The following is a 19,846-nucleotide window of genomic DNA, read 5'->3' on the forward strand; positions in this document are numbered from 1 at the left end:
AATTATCCCCCAAATTCATAATCTTTGTGTTTATATAAAGTGAACACATTACAGATTTTATTCATTTAACTCAATCAATGAGGATACCAGTAGGTGTCATTGCCATTTGAAAAGAGAATCTAAAGAACAGACTCATTTATAAATCAGGAGTATTTAAATGAATGTGAAAATAGAGGCAAACCTGATTTTTCCAAACAGGGTAAGATGTAGGGAAGTCAACTAAACCTTTACCAGAAAAATTGAATTTGCATATCTATGGACAAAATTCATTTGCATTTTAGTGGGTTGAATGATAGGCTCCCAATAACAGATGTCCACATCTTAATTCCTAGACCTTGCGAATGTTAACTCATTTGGGAAAATGCTTTTCGAAGCTGTAATTAGGTTAAGGATTTTAATTTGAAGAGATAGTCCTCTATTACCAAGCTGAGGTCTAAATCCAACGACAAGTATTTTTATAAGACACCCACAGTGGAGATTTGGCAGCAGACATGGGGAAGGCAATGTGATCACAGAAGCAGGTGTTAGATAGGTGCAGCCACAAGCCAAGGAATGCCTGGAGCCACCAGAAGCTAGAGGAGGCAAGAAATGGAAGCTCTCTTAGAGCTTCAAAGGAGGTGGAGCCCTGATGACATCTTGATTTCAAACTTCTGGCTCCAGAACTATGAGAGAATCAATTTCTATTGTTTTATGCCACAAAGTTACAGCAGCCTGTGGAAACTAGCACACATTGCTATCAGTTGCCCACAACTTACAGAACTGTAAAATAGCTCTCATAGAATCAGGGAGCCAGGAGGAGTAATCTGTAGATAACGTGTAGTTTCCAGTGATGCACAATTTCCCCCTATGTACCTTAATAGCTTTTCCCAGACCTTCTCTGCCTGTGAGAATTCTATGTATCCTTTAAAGCTAACTTCAAATGCCAGCAATGACTGGTTGACTGAATGATTGACAGAGACAGAGTCTCACTCTGTTGCCCAGCCTGGAGTGTGGTGGCATGATCTTAGCTCCCTGCAGGCTTGAACTCCTGTGCTTAACTGATCCTCCCATTTCAACATTCCAAAACACACCTGGCTAATATGTATATATTATATATATTATATATTATATATGTATATATTATATATATTATATATGTATATATTATATATGTATATATTATATATATGTATATATTATATATATTATATATTATATATGTATATATTATATATTATATATTATATATTATATATATTATATATTATATATGTATATATTATATATTATATATTATATATTATATATATTATATATATTATATGTATATATTATATATATTATATATTATATGTTATGTGTATATTATATATTTTATATATTATATATGTATATATTATATATTTTATATATTATATATATGTTTTATATATATATTTAGAGAAAGGGTCTCACTATAATGCCCAAGCTGGTATTGAACTCCTAGCCTCAAGTAATTCTCCTGTGCTAGCCTCCCAAACTACTGGAAGTACAGGTGTGAACTACCATGTCCAGCCTATTTATTAATTTCTATTACATATATATTGGTGCCTCCAACTGGGATGGAATGCCTTGTCAGTAACTCCCTTTGGCATTTATGGCACACCCTCTACGTGTGCTTCCCAGGATGCTGTGGTATCCTAGCAGGGCACCATACACATAGGAAGTACTCATGGAGCTGAGCTTGAGAGAGCTGTGACCTATGATGACCAAGGGGAAAAACTGGATGACTTCTGGTAATAACTGAACCTTCTTTCTCCAAGCTTGGCATGCTGAAGCTTCGTGTTATAAAGTGGATCTCATATCCAAAGATTCTGGTTCCATAAAAGTATTTGCCCCATATCTAGCTAGAGGTTTTGTCCTTTAAAAAAAAAATCAACATCTAAGATAGGATGCTAGAAGGGTGACTTAAGAATAACTTTCCCTGGATCTTTCTGAGGATTCATTGACAGCAGACTCTAATGGGCCTGCACTCGTGATTTTTTTCCTTCCTGACATGCATGCCAAGTGTTTTATATATGACTAGAGTCTTTAAAAAGGCCTCTGGAATCTTAATTCAAACTTCCTGTAGTTCATATATTTGCTCAAGCCTGGATTTCTAAGGGTTCACATCCATTTCAAGCATCAGTTCTTTAACAGCATCAGCCCCATTGTCATAAATAAATCAACTAATTCTAATGGAAAAGGTGTGATTAATTTAAAATGTAGCTATGTGCTAAACTAAAGCCCAGGTAAGATTGGCTGAGCTCCTGAAAATGTGACAATAGCATCTTCTGGTTTCCACTTCTGGTTTGCACTTTGGATGCCAATTCTATTACAAGAATTTTAACATCAAGGTCTTATCTGTCCATCACCTTTGAGGCACTTTCAGCTTCTCTACAACTCTGGGGTTTCTGAGAACGGCTGAGGATGTCTACATGCATCTTCAAATCATTTTGGAGCTGGGCTCACCTCTCATCACTAGTGATCAGTGCTTGGCTCTGCTGAGCTACCACAGTCTTATCAATGCTCCATTCCAGGCTGCCACTTGCCTATGCTGCCATTTTTGCTCAATGCTCAGCTCTGAGCCAAAGTTTGTCTGCTGCAATATGGTGGCTTATGCTGTCACTGCAGAGTCATCTAAATTTGTGATTCCAAGACTACTTAGAAATTAGTTGCAAATGAAAAGTTGAAAGTCTTTCTCTCCTCCATTGCATCTATAAAAAAGAGTCCCACAAGAGGACTCTGAGGAACCACAGAATTACACTCAAATCTTTCATTCCATAGACACCTCTCTGCTGGGCTGGTTTTAGGTAATGGCCCATATGTGGTGCCAAGGATGCTCATCAGTGCTCATCAATGCTCAGGTCTTATTCATACCATGGCTAAACTACTTCCCTTAGGATGACTTCTCACCTAGGCTGCCCCTTGAAATTTAAATGCTGCCTCTCCCCATCTCAGTCCTCTCATTTCTCCAGATAAGGCTATATATTCTTGAAAGTCATTTGTAGACACAGTTCAACTCCTTTTCCCAGGAAACTCTTAGGTCCAATGTTGAATGGTGGTTGCAAATAGATGCCCGAGCAGCAGAGGTCTTGTCTTATTCTACCAACAGATATTTCCGAATGTCAGGCCCTTCTTAGCTGGGACAACCCCTTCCCACCCCTACCATCTCACACACACACACACACACACACACACACACACTCTCTCTCTCTCTCACATACACCTTCACATAGAAAATTAACCTTTCCTCATGGGGCACTTACGGTAACTAAGATTATGTGATGTCTGATAAGTCATTACCAAACCTTTCTTTCAACTAAATGAAACAAAACTTTCAAATTGGAATTACTGCGGAAATTTTATATGCTTTAAACTGATTTGAAATATTAATTTTACTAAACCATTAGTTTTACTGATATAAGCTTTTATTTTTAACCTTCTAGGAAACACATTTGAACCAAAATGATACATATTATCTTTACGTTACAACTGAGGAGAATTGAGGCTTAGTCCGTCTAGGGGGCACCCTCTTCCACCACACTGCAATTTCCTCGAGGGCAGATAATTCTTCTCTGTTTCTGGCACCCTGCAAAGAGCAGGCCACATAATTTTAAAAAATATGTTGAACTGTACTAAAAGGAGTTGCATGATTTTTCTAGAATTGCAGTCAGAAAACAGCACAGCTGGGACTAGAATACAATTTTGGGTCCAGCTTTCTTTAATATATATTTAACAAAAAGGTGTCTATACTTTTGCATTCTATGATCATATTACCTCACTTATTTATTTCATCCCAGGAGCTGTACTTAACCTTTTAGATCAAATATGAGCAGCCCCTCAAGACCACTGGGCACTCCTCCCTGGCCTGCGTATTAGGTGTAACTGCAACCACTTCCTTCAGCCTAAATAAACTAAAATCCTTATTAGGTCCTTTACTTTTTTCACAATCTTACTTTACTTCTTTACATGCATTTGAATGAAATAAATAAGCTCATTACCTTGTTTCCTTTCCTTTCCTCATATTAATTCTTCCTCAAACTCACCTTTCTTATGAACCAGCTTCAGTCACCTTAAGATTTCCAGAGTCAGTTGAATAACACTGAGTACAGTATTCCTGCACTCCAGTCTATCAAAAGCCCCTTTCCCTTGAGTGATTCCTTCCTTTCTCTGTGCTTTGCCTGCACCCCATTCCAATTAGAAACCCAGTGGACAGAGAATGTGTGTAATGCTACATTCGCTTCAGAAGCCAGCATGAAATTGAACAGTACTGTCAGTAGCAGCTATGACCATATTAACATTCAGCATCTTAATTAACTGGAAGACAATTTCATTAACACAGTTATATTAAACGCTCTTAGAATATGTTCACCTTGTTTTAATTATTGCTAAAGTAATGGGCACCAATTAGAAGCTGATGCAATGGCGAAAGCCTCAGGAAAAATTCTCTGAAGCAATCTTCAAGGTGCTCTTATGCTTCAGAACACATAATCTTTACTGTTGTTAAATCATTTCTGTTCTGGAAATAACTAGTAACTGCTATTAAGCAGTCAAAGCAATATGTTACACATATTCTCATGTTTTAGAGACCATCTGTGAATGGGTAAATATGCAGGTGGGTGTGTAAGTAATTCAACACAGAAATTCTATTATTAATGAGATTATGCACTGCCTTCTGTATGACACTGAAAACCTACCTCTAAAAACCTAATTATTACTTACGGCCTTCTCTGTATATGAAATAGTAAAACAATCATTAATGACTCATAAACTTCAGATTTTCTCCATGAAAGTCATGTACAATGTTACAAATGTCCCTGGATGGGTTGTGTTTCGTAGCTAATGCTAATAGAGGACAGGAGGCTATGGACAGTACATCCTTGAATTGCCTCTGGAAATAAAACTTCTGTTTTTTATATATAAACACATCTCTATCTGAAACATACCTTTCCTTATATATCAAGAATTGACATAAAGGGTCATTTCTGGAATACTCCATGCACAATTTTTTTTAATTTTCTGTATACTAACTAAAATCCTTATCAATCAAACCATTTTTCCTAAATTTGTAATAGCAGAATAAAGTCATAGTATTTAAATTATTGTTATTATTAAATAATTATGGGTCATCCATGCCTATAAAAAAATCTCAACTTTTTATTTTAACTAAATTCTGTATAATTTATTGAGTGCTATTGCTAGAACTGGGCTTATCCCTCTGAGTGAACCAAGGAGGTGAGGGTATTTTTGCCTTCTTGAAGTTCACAGTCAATCAAGGAAAACCCATTGAATAAGTATTCACAGGACTGCTGAATGCTTTAAATGGGAAAGGAGAAGCACTGACAGAAGCATATAGAAATATGATTTAACTTAAACAGGAGGCCATTGCCTCAAGAGGTAGAGAATGGTCCGCTGTGTCTTTCCATTAAGCAGTGCATGTAAGCCAATTCAGTAGTGCAAGGACAAACCTAGTCAGCTCTATTGGTTAGAACTTAAAGCTATTATTTAATTCCACTTTGGATCACTTCACTTCTTTCTCATAGAGGAATCTCTTTCCATTCTTTCCCTTGCCCAGGCTGGTTGTGCAGGTCTCTAGCAACATGACCTGAAAACTGGGTGTGAGAATATAAATGATCCAGCAGAAACTCCTCCACTGGCAAATGTGTGTAAGAAAAGATCCTGCCGATTGGGTCAGTAGCTACATTGGTATGTCACTGTGAAACTTACTGCTCAGGCATAGCTTAGAAATATCTTTAGATGAAGATGAGAAAGTGAAATTTTGCCAGCTTGTTTATTTAAATGCACCTTAAATGTATGAGGAAAGAAAGGTGATATTTCATGGAATCTAGAACCAGAATTACGTACATTAAAATACACACTGTATTTTTTAAAACCATTCTAGTGTCAAGCAGTAAAATGAAAGTACCAGGTTTTTATTGAAGCTTTTTATAATAGGCAAGCACAGTATTTTCTTCACATGTACTAGGCAATCAAACATCTTTTGTTGATTGAACGAATAAATGACTGCAGAGCTGAGTCAGTAGACTCAGGTCCTGGCCAGACCAAGTGCCTTCTTATGAGGAACCAAGTTTGCCTTCTAACAGGCTACTCAAGATCAAATTGTGTTGGCAAGATAGCATTTTTCTGCATTTTTCTTTTGGCAACTTCTTTACAAAGATTATTTTAGTTTCACTTTCCTCTCAAGGAGAAACTGACAAGACAGGAGTCTTTCCACCATCTTCCTAGATGAGTTTTGGTGAGATTATCACCTCGAAAAAGAGCACACAGCAGCCCTGACTGCGAATCTCCTGAGCATAAAGCAGCTGTTCTCCTCAGGACAGCTTGGGTCTCAGCGGGCCCACTGCAAAGAGAGGGGAGGAAGAAGCAGGGAATAAAGGAGGAAAGCATTGTTTATTCCTACTGGGACCCTCATTCCCACTTCGGATTCATCTGGGTTGCACGTTCTGTTGAGTAGATCAGACAGTGCCATCTCACCAAGACTTGACTCTTACTCCCAAATAAATACTGAAGCATCTTGACAAGTAGGCACATAGTCCACTTCCTTTCAATCTGGACAGATGGCCACAGACAATTTTAACGTGTGATTTTACCTAGACGTGAAGAGTTGTCCTCATGTCATTAGAGAGTTACACGGATGATTCCAAAGACAGAACTGCCATGGGATTCAGAGATGGGAAATGTCACAAAGAAAAGTAGACATTGATCAGATGACATGGTTTTTCTGATACTTGTTTGAACCCACAATATGTTGGCATCATGTTATTCCTCCTAAAGAGAGTAATTTCTATAAATATTTAAATGTCTGAAATAATACCATCTTCCAAATTCTCCATGGAGAAAAGAATCAAGCACGAAATGCCCCATGCCTTGTACATCTCAATTGTATCCTCCAATAGGAGACTTTTCCTGCTGTGTAGCCATCAGTGTGCATGCCTCATAATGGGAATTAACACCTGCAAATGCCTGCCAAGTAATAAACATCATGATGTTGTTACATTCTAAAGAAATTGGCCTTCATAAATCACATAAGTTTAATGATGCGTCAACACATTTGAATTAATCATAGATGACACCAATACGATAGGGCTCTCCTTATCCATGGTTTCATGTTGTGCAGTTTTAGCTACCCAGAAACAATTCATAACTTTTAAATTGCACAGTGTTCTGAGAAATGTGATGAAATCTCATGCCATCCTGCTCCTACCTGCCCAGGCGTGAATCATCCTTTTGTCTAGCATACCCACGCTGTATACACTCCCTACCCATTACTCACTCAGTAGCTGTTTATCAGATTCACTGTAGAGGCTTCGCAGAGCTTATGTTCAAGTAACGCTCACTTTACTTCGCAATGTCCCCAAAGCACAAGACTAGCGATGCTGCCATATTGTTATAATTGTTCTATTTTTATCATTAGTTATTAGTATTAATCTCTTACTGTGCCTAATTGATAAATTAAACCTTATCATAAGCATATATGTATAGGAAAAAAAAAACATAGCACATACAGGGTTCCATACCATCCACATTTTCAGGCACTCTCTGGGGGTCTTGGGATGTATCTCCCATGGATAAGGGGAGACTACTTATTCTTTTTGATAAAATGTGCATATGAAACCAGAACTGCAAGAACAAATGGGTAACTATGCAAGGTGTCTCCTGTTCTGGATACAGAATAAGTAACATATGGCTTTAAGGAAAGGTTTTCTTGATAAAAATTTAAATATCAAGTGCAATTGTTAACATTTTGAAAATTTTTAAATGCCTCGCCCACCTTCATTCTCTTAGCGCCTACATCCATTCTGCCTCACTTTTCAACCCTTTCAATATATGCTAACATTGTACTACACTAAATTCTAGGTCTGGTTTAGCAGATAAAAATCACTGAGAAAAATGGAAGGAGAGGTCTTAACCACTGTTCTACTTAGTACAACTATCTCTGGATGTTTCAGTGATGTGTTAAAAATTAACACTTGTGTTTCTTGGGTGGGAGAAGCACCTTGGTTAGCACAAGATTTGACAAATGTAATTTTCCATTCCACTGAATGAATTTTGTCCATCTTATGATGACATCTTAAAGGACAAAATTTGAGGATTACTTTTTTGAAATTTGGATAAATTTACACTATGTTTCTAAAACACGTGGTACAAATTCAAATCTTTTCCTTATGAAGCATACCTGATATCACCTACAAAATAAGGTCAGATTTTCTTTATTACCGAAGTTAAAATTGCTTCAAACTGTTGTCTAAGTTAAATCATAAGAATCCTTCTCCTCTTCCCAGGGTCACCCTCCCTGAAAATTCCAAGGCCTCATGCCCTTGACACCTGTCAGTCATTTCTTGAGACTCTTTCCAACAGTTTGGGCTGGAATTCAGGTGTAACCTTTTAAGGTCAGGGAGCCTCACTAACAGCCCATCTGCTACTTATTCTCATAATTCCTGTAGCACATGCCTTGGTGTTCTTAACCATAATATAACAGGGCAGGAGGAGTCGAATGGTGCCACCACCGCTGCCATGTAGAGAATATTCCATGTACCATGGTTGTGGGTGCATGTTCCTAGAGTCTCTCAGATAACAGGTGGCAAGAATGAGGGGTCTCTCTTTCTCCTCAGATTTGGATTCACCAGTGGTCATCTCATGCCACCGGAAGTTTGCAATCCAGTCTTTCAGTTTCTTATTTCATACTCACAGGCCCTACGAAGCTGCACAATGGTATAATATTGGCTAAATCAGGAAAGATTCCCAGCCTCAGCTACAGGCTGTGCCTACAACTCAGGTCTTCCAGGACCACTTGATCTGGATATTAAGCCCAGAAGACTGGGTGTTCTGCCCTGCCAGCTGAGTACAACTGGGAATTTCATAATGCATTGCTGATAACCTAACAAAATTTGATTACCAAAGGGAAGGTTTTGTGGTTTCCATCAACCTTCTCCTAAGGGCCTAGTTTTTGTCTTACTATGAACAATGATCCACTCCTTCTAAAACAGAATTCCAGTTTTATAACCTTAAGAATGTTGATTGAGAGGCAAGCAGGCTTGTTGGTCAACTTTTAAAAAGATGTCCTATTATACCCTTTCTGTAGATTATTGGGTGCTGCCTTGCTGTATAGAGTCATAACTTAACTCTATCTTCCCAGAACCCAGGCGAGGAGCTCTAAGGTAGCTTGTGGTCTTCAGTGCACTTCAATATTCAGAGAACACGAAAAAAATTACTAAACATTAATCTATAGTAGGGATTTTACCTTCTTTTTCAGATTTTTTTACATTAAAATGTTCCTTAAAATATTTGGAACATAAGAAGAGGTTTTTCATCATCCAGAATCACAGTCATGTAAATAAAAAGGCAAGTAACACATTATTTGAAAACCCATCCATCCTCCTACCCGAGCAGAAAACTGAGTTCAGAAAAACTGAACTAAGGTCTTTGAAACTGGGCAACCCAGCATTTCCTGGACTATAGCAGGCATACAAGAAATATTACTGATTGAAGAACAACTGTAGAAATCCATGTTATTTGGTGAAAGAGCTAAATCAGTGGCCCAGGCTCTCATGGCTGGCAAGAGACTTTTCAGGAGGGCGAGTGTTTGCTTCTTCTATCTACTAGGTTGCATCTGTGTAGGTTCAATCCTCAGAATAAAGGCTTTCTTTTTCTTTCAGCATCCCTCCCTGCAGTGCTCCTTTCCTACAGATCAGGAGGACCAGATCACCTGTCTGTACTCCTGTGGCCTCATAAAGAATAATCCTACGTGCTCCTTGGTCACTCTTGAGGTGATGGAGGCCGTACCCCTGCTGACTTAGTCTTGGTCTCTTGGATTACATATATCAAGGATAAAGAGCTTTTTATTTTATTTTTTTTTTTTTGAGGGTGAGCTGTGGTTCACTGACTGCCACCACTGGTCTGAAATGCGGCCCTATTCTGCTTTAATTTTCATAGGCCCAGCCATAGGCTCATTGAGCAAGATTGACTCGGTCAGGAGAGGGTTCCAGCCCCCACTGTAGGCTGTTTCTAGAATTGCCTCTTCCTGGATCACTTGACCTTGACATTGAGCTTTTGTCACAGGCTTCCCTCTCCTTCACAACCAGTACCCCTCAGTAAGAATTAGGATTGTCTTCTGCCAGATGAGCTCAGCCAGGGCCTTTTTAACCCATCAGAGAATACCAAATAGCACTGATTCCCAAATGAGGAGGAATTGAGTTCTCAATCTTTTCCTCTTAGAAGACTAAATATCCCCCTATTAAAATCTCTGCTTCTCCTGGAGCCACATGTCATTTTCACAAAACAAGCAATAGCTGAGGATTCTATGACAAATAAAAAATATTGCTCTGTTATATACTTCTCCTAGGATATTGTGTGTGTCGGTTTTTAAAAAAATAGAACCATAACAAAAAGCATCTCAAGACGTTATTTCCAGAGCAAAGTCTGTCTGCTTCAAGATGACTTGCAATCTCCTCCACTAGGCCAAGCAGTCCCTGGCAACATTTTTGGAAAACAACATTTTAAAAGACAAAAAAGAAAAAAATGTTTCTGCTTGTTGAATATCCCAATGTACAGTGTGATATTTCAAAAATCCTTTTATTTGCTGCATATGTCAAACTAAGTTTGCTTAATTTCCTGTCTTGTCTTGCCTAAAACGTGAATCTACATGAGACTATATCTTTTCTCTTATCTCCTTTTCTTTCCTTCTGTCTTCACTGTCCTAATCTTGTCCGATTCTTATTACTCTTGCTAAATTTTTCATTGGCAGTTTACTTACTGAATATCTCATGGCTGAGAGGTGGGGGTGGTGACAAACTAGGATATGGAATTGTTATCATTATCTAATAGCAATCGTCTCAAGGATATTAGTTCTTTTTTGAAATAAAAAACACAACTGAGCTGGGTATGGTGGCTCACGCCTAAAATTCCAGCACTTTGGGAGGCTGAGGCAGGAGGATCGCTTGGGCCCAGGAATTTCAGACTAGCCAAGGAAACATGGCAAAACCCCATCTCTACAAAAAAACTTTTTTTTTAATTAGCTGGCTGTGGTGGGGTGCACCTGTGGTCCCAGCTACTCAGGAGTTTGAGATGGGAGAATCACTTGAGCCTGGGACATTGAGGCTGCAGTGAGCTGAGACTGCACCACTGCACTGCAGCCTGGGCAACACATTGAGACGCTGTCCAAAAAAAAAAAAAAAAAACCCCACAAACTAATAGCCTAATAGCCTCAAAACATGTCCTCTCTTCTGAATTTATTCCATTTATTCCTATTAAATCAAAGAACTAAAAGAAGAAAGATAAAAAAGAATAAAGAAAAAACTGTGGGTACATGATAGCATCTCAACTTCTGTTAGGTGGTCAAACCCACTGCCAAATGTAACAGTCCCTGCCTGCAACCTCGAGATCTCTCTGGCCACCCTGTAATCTCAGAACTTTGGGAGGCCAAGGTGAGAGGATCCCTTGAGTTTAGAAATTCCAGACTCAGCCTGGGACTGAGCCACACAGTGGGACACTGTCTCTACAAAACGTTTAAGAAATTAGCGAGGCATGGTGGCGCACATCTGTGGTCCCAGATGCTTGGGAGGCTGAGGTGGGAGGATCACTTAAAACTGGGAGGTCAAGACTGCAGTGAGCTGCGATGGTGCCACTACATTCCAACCTGGGCAACACAGCAAGACCCTGCCTCAAAAAAAAAAAAGAGAGAGAGAAAAAGATCTCGGCTGTGAGCAGAATTGATCAATAAGTAAACAAGAACATTTTTCTATTTTTATTTCAGGATGTACTATTTTTTGGAGTCACCAGAAATTTAATTTCAAATGTTCAATATAATGGTAGATTACTACACACTAATATAGTGTTATCTCTGAATATAATTATGCTTTAATTAATTAAAAGATCATTTTTCTAATAATTTAGAAAAGTGATTATTGCCAAACTTTACATAACAAGAAAAACACAACATTTTCTTTAGGAAGATTAACAATTACCAAGTTTTCACTTCCTAGGATTTGTCTTGACAATAAAATCTAGTTAGCAGCAAACTTCTTGCTGAACAATATAATTTAATGAGGCTCAAAGAGCAGAAAATTAAATCATTTACACCAAATAGGTCTTTCAGTAGTAAGCCAAAGCTTATTTTGTAAGCTCTTCATCTAAAAATGTGTCTATAAATGACATGAGTGCTTGTTTATATTGCCAACTTGGCACTTAAAACAGGAAGGTTTGCTTCTGTGATGTGATGGTTAAAAACTATTCTATAGCCCAAATTGCTTATGGGAGGTTTCCAGCAGAACTAAGCGATGTGACGTTTTTTGCAGCTAAAAACCATATTGATAGAACTGTGTATTCATTTTGTTTGTGTTGACTTTCTCTTGACCTTAGGCTATGGAAAAGTAAATGTGAACCTCATGATATTATGAGGTAACTGCTATTTATTGAATGCTTACCATATATATGGGTATGTATCTGTGTATACTTACATATATGAGCACAGAAACAATGACAGAGAGGATTCAGAAGCTGGAAACACATAGCACATAGTGAGTGCAGAAATCATTGTGTTCCCAAAGTTTCTGCTTCATAAAACTGCTGCCTCTTGTATTGTTAGTTCATGTCAGAATATGTGCACTAATGTATCAATGACATGAGTACATTTATTTCTAAAAATCGTTTTCCATGGACTTAAATTCAGCCTCTCCAATATCCCCCTAAAATAATTTCTCTTTTATATCAAAAACAAAATCTGTTTCTTAGCCTTCATTTTTGTTTATTTTAGTAAGCATATTTCTAATCCCTTTAGTTTCTTGGAATTTTGTTTTCAGCCGGGTGCGGTGACTCAAGCTTGTAATACCAGCACTTTGAGAGGCTGAGGCAGGTGGATCACTCGAGGCCAGGAGTTCCAGACCAGCCTGGCTAACATGGCAAAACACTATCTCTATAAAAATGACAAAAAATCAGCTGGGCGTGGTGGCGCATGCCTGTAATCTCAGCTACTAAGGAGGCTGAGGCACAAGAAACGCTTGAACCTGGGAGGCGGAGGTTGCAGTGAGCCAACATCGCACCACTGCACTCCAGCCTGGGTGACAGAACGAGACTGTCAAGAAACAAAAAACAAAAAAAGGAATTTTGGTTTCATGTTTGTAGTCATTTTTAGGTTAAAGAAATTATTTATAATTTTAATGTATTTATATGTTATGTAGTTTCTCTCTCAGGAAGAATAACAAATTGTTATTGTTTTATTCTGAAAATCCGGCTACTTTTTCCAAATTTTATCCTTGGGTACCTTGGTTTCCTGCCTACACAATAATAGAAGCACTTCAAGTTATCTGAGCTGCCACAATTTAACTAAAGCTATTACAGATTTTATTATGTTCCATAGGAAAAAAAAATAAGGCTGTTAACATTCTCTGGATTGCTGTTGCAATTTATAAAAAGGTCAGTGAAATGGCACTCTAAAAATGCTCCCACCTTCTGCTATAGGCAAGAAATGTCCATGGGGGAAACTTCTGTTGGCCTCATTGCAGATCCTGACTCACTCAGTGTAAATGCCACTTCCAAATGGGTTGTCACTGGTTAATTCGGATTCTCTTGCTCCTTCACAATGCTTTAAATGGCTGCTTTCTCTCTGTTACTGCAATTGTCTGTTTAAACCTTTGGCATTTTAACTTTTTAAAAAATATGTGTCTTTTGTATACATCTTCAGAGAAATAGGAACTGGTCATTCACTTTCTCCATCCCAGAAGTTTCTGTCAATTGGTGTTGGGTTTCAAGCAGGTTAGGATACAATAAAAGGGATTTTTTTTTAACTTTTATTTTAAGTTGAGGGGTACATGTGCAGGATGAACAGCTTTGTTACATAAGTCAACATGTGTCGTGAGGGGCTGTTGTACAGATTATTTCATAACCCAGGTATTAAGCCTAGTATCCATTAGTTATTTTTCCTGATTCTCTCCCTCCTCCTACCCTCTACCCTGTGATAAGCCCCAGTGTGTGCTGTTCCCCTCTGTGTGTCCATATGTTCTCACCATTTAGCTCCCACTTAGTGGGAACATGTGAGAACATGTCGTATTTAGTTTTCTGTTCCTGCATTAGTTTACCAAGGATAATGGCCTCCAGCTCCATCCATGCCCCTGTGAAGGATGTAATCTTGTTCTTATTTATTTATTTTTGAGATGAAATATCGCTCTGTCACCCAGGCTGGAGTACAGTGGTGCAATCGCAGCTCACTGCAAGCTCCACCTTCTGGGTTCAAGTGATTCTCTTGCCTCAGCCTCCTGAGTCGCTGGGAGGATTACAGGCACTGCCCTGCCAACCACACCTGACTAATTTTTGTATTTTTAGTAGAGATGGGGTTTCACCACATTGGCCAGAGTGGGCTTGAACTCCTGACCTCAAGTGAGCCACCAATCTGGCTTCCAAAAGTGTTGGGATTACAGGCATGAGCCAATGCACCCAGTCTCTCATTCTTTTTTATGGCTGGCTAGTATTCCATGGTGTATATGTACCACATTTTCTTTATCCAGTCTATCATTATTGGGCATTTAGGTTGATTCTATGTGTTTGCTATTGTGAATAGTGCGGCAATGAACATACAAGTGCATGTGTCTCTATAGTAGAAAAATTTATATTCTTTTGGGTATATACCCAGTAATGGGATTGCTGGGTCCAATGGTATTTCTGTCTATAAGTCTTTGAGGAATCACCACACTGTCTTCCACAATGATTGAGCTAATTTATACTCCCAACAACAGTGTATAGGCATTCCTTTTTCTCCACAACCTTGCTGGCATATTTTTTGACCTTTTAATAACAACCATCCTGACTGCTGTGAGATGGTATCACATTATGGTTTTGATTTGCATTTCTCTACTCATCATTGATGAGCTTTTTTTCGTATACTTGTTGGCAGCATGTACGTCTTCCTTTGATAAGTGTCTGTTCGTGTGTTTTGTCCACTTTTTAATTGCATTGTTTTTCTCTTGTATGTTTGTTTAAGTTCCTTATGTCCTGTCTATAAACTGATATAAAATAAGCAAACAGGGCAATCAGGCAAGAGAAAGAAATAAATGGTATTCAGTTAGGAAAAGAAGAAGTCAAATTGTCCCTGTTTGCAGATGACATGATTGTATATTTAGAAAACCCCATTGTCTCAGCCTAAATTCTCCTTAAGCTGATAAGCAACTGCAGCAAAGTCTCAAGATACAAAATTAACATGCAAAAATCACAAGCATTCTTATACACCAGTAACAGACAAACAGAGAGCCAAATCATGAATGAACTCCCATTCACAATAGCTTCAAAGAGAATAAAATACCTAGGAATCCAACTTAGAAGGGATGTAAAGGACCTCTTCAAGGAGAACTACAAACCACTGCTCAGTGAAATAAAAGAGGACACAAATGAATGGAAGAACATACTATGCTCATGGATAGGAAGAATCAATATTGTGAAAATGGCCATACTGTCCATGGTAATTTATAGATTCAATGCCATCCCCATTAAGCTTTCTTCACAGAATTGGAAAAAACTTCTTTAAAGTTCATATGGAACCAAAAAAGATCGCACATTGCCAAGACAATCCTAAGCCAACAGAACAAAGCTGGAGGCATCACGCTACCTGACTTCAAACTATACTACAAGGCTACAGTAACCAAAAGAGCATGGTACTGGTACCAAAACAGAGATATAGACCAATGGAACAGAAGAGAGCCCTCAGAAATAATACCACACATCTACAGCCATCTGATCTTTGACAAACCTGACAAAAACAAGAAATGGGGAAAGGATTACCTGTTTAATAAATGGTGCTAGGAAAATTGGCTAGCCAGAAGTAGAAAGCTGAAATTGGATTCTTTCCTTACTCCTTATACGAAAATTAATTCAAGATGGATTAGAGACTTAAATGTTAGACCTAAAACCATCAAAACCCTAGAAGAAAACCTAGGTAATACCATTCAGGACATAGGCATGGGCAAGGACTTCATGTCTAAAACACCAAAAGCAACGGTTACAAAAGCCAACATTGACAAATGGGATCTCATTAAACTAAAGAGCTTCTGCACAGCAAAAGAAACTACCATCAGAGTGAACAGACAACCTACAGAATGGGAGAAAATTTTTGCAATCTACTCATCTGACAAAGGGCTAATATCCAGAACCTATAAAGAACTCAATCAAATTTACAAGAAAAAAACAAACAACCCCATCAAAAAGTGGGCAAAGGATATGAACAGACATTTCTCAAAAGAAGACATTCATACAGCCAACAGACACATGAAAAAATGCTCACCATCACTCACTATCAGAGAAATGCAAATCAAAACCACAATGAGATACCATCTCACACCAGTTAGAATGACAATCATTAAAAAATCAGGAAACAACAGGTGCTGGAGAGGATGTGGAGAAACAGGAACACTTTTACACTGTTGGTGGGACTGTAAACTAGTTCAACCATTGTGGAAAACAGTGTGGCGATTCCTCAAGGATCTAGAACTAGAAATACCATTTGACCCAGCCATCCCATTACTGGGGATATAGCCAAAGGATTATAAGTCATGCTGCTATAAAGACACATGCACATGTATGTTTATTGCAGCACTATTCACAATAGCAAAGACTTGGAATCAACCCAAATGTCCATCAGTGACAGACTGGATTAAAAAAATGTGGCACATATACACCATGGAATACTATGCAGCCATAAAAAAGGATGAGTTCATGTCCCTTGTTGGGACATGGATGCAGCTGGAAACCGTCATTCTCAGCAAACTATCACAAGAACAGAAAACCAAATACCACATGTTCTCACTCATAGGTGGGAATTGAACAATGAGATCACTTGGACACAGGAAGGGGAACATCACACACTGGGTCCTATTGTGGGGAGGGGGCAGGGGGGAGGGATAGCATTAGGAGATACACCTAATGTAAATGATGAGTTAATGGGTGCAGCACACAAACATGGCACATGTATACATATGTAACAAACTCACACGTTGTGCACATGTACCCTAGAACTTAAAGTATAATAATAATAATAATAAGCAAACAAAAATAAAGCTAAAAAAATTAAAAATAATTTTTGTTTAAGTTCTGTATAGATGCTGGATAATATACCTTTGTCAGATGCAAAGTTAGCAAAACTTTGATAGTTTCTTTGCTGTACAAAACTAAAAATTTTTAGTTTAATTAGATCTCATTTGTCAATTTTTGCTTTTGTTGCAATTGTTTTGACATCTTCATCATGAAATCTTTGCTTGTGACTATGTCCTGAATGCCTAGGTTGTCTTTCAGGGTTTTCGTAGTTTGGGGTTTTACATTTAAGTCTTTAATCCATCTTGAGTTATTTTTTTGTACATGGCATAAAGAAGTAGTTCAGTTTCAATTTTCTGCCTATCCCAGCACTATCTATTGAATTTACTGAATCCTTTCCTCATTGCTTGTTTTCATCAAATTTGTCAAAGATCAGATAGTTGTAGGTTTGTGATCTTATTTCTGGGTTCTCTATTCTGTTCCATTGGTCTATGTGTCCTTTCACCAGTACCACACTGTTTTGGTTACTATAGCCTTGTAGTATAGTTTGAAGTCAGATAGTGTGATGTCTCCAGCTTTGTTCTTTTTGGTTAGGATTGCCTTGGCTATTCAGGCTTTTTGGGTTCCATGTAAATTTTATTTTTCATTTATTTATTTTTTTGAGACAGAGTCTCACTCTGTTGCCCAGGCTGAAGTGCAGTGGCATGATTTCAGCTGACTGCATCCTCTGCCTCCTATGTTCAAGTGATTCTCCTGCCTCAACCTCCCAAGTAGCTGGAATTATAGGTGCACGCCACCATGCCCAGCTAATTTTTGCATTTTTAGTAGAGATGGGTTTTTGCCAGTTTGGCCAGGCTGATCTCAAACTCCTGACCTCAAGTGATCCGCCAACCTCAGTTTCCCAAAGTGCTGACATTACAGGCATGAGTCACCACGCCTGGCTTGGTTCCATATGAATTTTAAAATGTTTTTTTCTAGTTCTGTGAAGAATGTCAATGGTAGTTTAATGGGAATAGCACTGAACCTATAAATTGCTTTGGGCAGTATGGCCATTTTAACAATATTGATTCTTCCTATCCATGAGCATGAAATGTTTTTCTTTTTGTTTGTGTCATGTCTGATTTTTTTGAGCAGTGGTTTGTAGTTCTCCTTATAGAGATCTTTCTCTTTCCTTGTTAGCTGTATTCCTAGGTATTTTAATCTTTTTGTGGCAATTGTGAATGGGAGTTGGTTCATGATTTGGCTCTCAGCTTGACTGTTGTTTGTGGATGGGAATACTAATGACTTTTCCACATTGATTTCGTTTCCTGAGACTTTGCTGAAGTTGAGTATCAGCTTAAGAAGCTTTTGGACTGAGACAGTATGGTTTTCTAGTTACAGGATCATGTCAACTGTAAATAGGGATAGTTTGACTTCCTCTCCCTATTTGAATGCCTTTATTTCTTTCTCTTGCCTGATTGTCCTGGCCAGAACTTCTAATACTACGTTGAATAGGAGTCATAAGGGAAGGTGTCTTTGTCTTGTGCTGGTTTTCAAAGGGAACATTTCCAGCTTTTGCCCATTCAGTATGATGTTGGCTGTGGGTTTGTCATATACGGCTAATAAAAGGGATTTAAATCAATCCTCACGAGTGCCTTCACATTGGACTTGGTGGTAGAAAAAATTCAGTTGATCCTCACTGCTCTTTTTTCTTCTCCAACTTTCTCCATTCTCACCTCCAAATAATGAAGAATGTCCCATCATGTCAAGTTTGCCTTTGTGTTATTACAGCTCTTGATGATATTTTTTGAACGTTTTGCTTCTTTTGAAACTGAATTCCAACATCTACTTGTGATATTTGCTCTTTCCTCTTAAGGAGTTCTGATGAGGGCTGGGGGAGTTGAGTTCCTAGGGGTGGTATGGACTCATTGAAGTTTAATTAGATCCTCCCTGGACTAGAGACCTAGTTACTGATGGAAGCAGACTTGTAGTGTCCTCCTCTCCAAACCCATTCTCCTCCCCCATCACCAAATGCACTTTCCTCTTCTTCCAGGGCATCATCTAGAAACTGAATGTTATAGCCACCCTTGCAGCTAATGGTGGCCATGTGACTCAATTTCTCACTGATGGAGTGCAAGCAGAAGTGATGGATGTAACTTCTGCTTCACTTGTTAATAGGAAATGATTTTCCCTGGACTTGCTCTATTACTCCTCATGCTAACTGGACACAGACATGCCTGAAAAGCACCTTCTGCTTTCCACACAAGCTAATGTCCTGGGAAAAGGAGGAAGATGATGGAAGCAACCTATGTCCCTGAATGACCACATAGAGCAGAGCTGCCCTATAGCCTCAATCAGATACTGTTGCATGAGAGACAAGTAAGCTTCAGTCTGTTGCAAGCCACTGTATATATTGTATATTTGGGATGTTTTTATTGAGCACTTTGCCTGTACTCCTATTGTTCCTCTGAGCCAGGACAGATTTATTCCTTTTCTGCCCATATTATACCATGGGGTATGGATAATGCCCTGTGGATGTGGGAAGAAAAATACATCTCTGCTGTCCCCTACTAAAATCATTCCACACACAATGCATCTAATCAATATTTAATGAGTTCATACCTTATTCAGCACTCTGGGGTAGGCATTGTGTGAGAAATAATAGCAGGTTTGCTTCTCAGAATAAATAAGAAATCACACCCAGCAGGAAAAATCATAAGCGATCTTAAAAAAATGTGCAGTGGTGGCTGTGGGTCTCATGTATGTGAAGGATTTCACAAACGGAGATGAAGAAATGGAAATTCTCAGCAAGAGAGGAGGATTTACTAGCAAAGAG

The 19,846-nt window shown here is 38.5% G+C and overlaps 1 long non-coding RNA gene across 1 annotated transcript; it reads left to right on the plus strand.

The window, feature by feature from the left end:
• The first annotated feature begins 9,647 nt into the window (after window positions 1–9,647).
• On the plus strand, window positions 9,648–11,709 carry LOC135964543 (uncharacterized). The gene is made up of 2 exons (XR_010577029.1): window positions 9,648–9,788; window positions 10,433–11,709. It is a non-coding gene; the product is annotated as an uncharacterized lncRNA (long non-coding RNA).
• The last annotated feature ends 8,137 nt before the right edge of the window (window positions 11,710–19,846 follow it).

Source organism: Macaca fascicularis, chromosome 8, assembly GCF_037993035.2.
Source record: "Macaca fascicularis isolate 582-1 chromosome 8, T2T-MFA8v1.1".
In the NCBI taxonomy this organism is placed as follows: domain Eukaryota; kingdom Metazoa; phylum Chordata; class Mammalia; order Primates; family Cercopithecidae; genus Macaca; species Macaca fascicularis.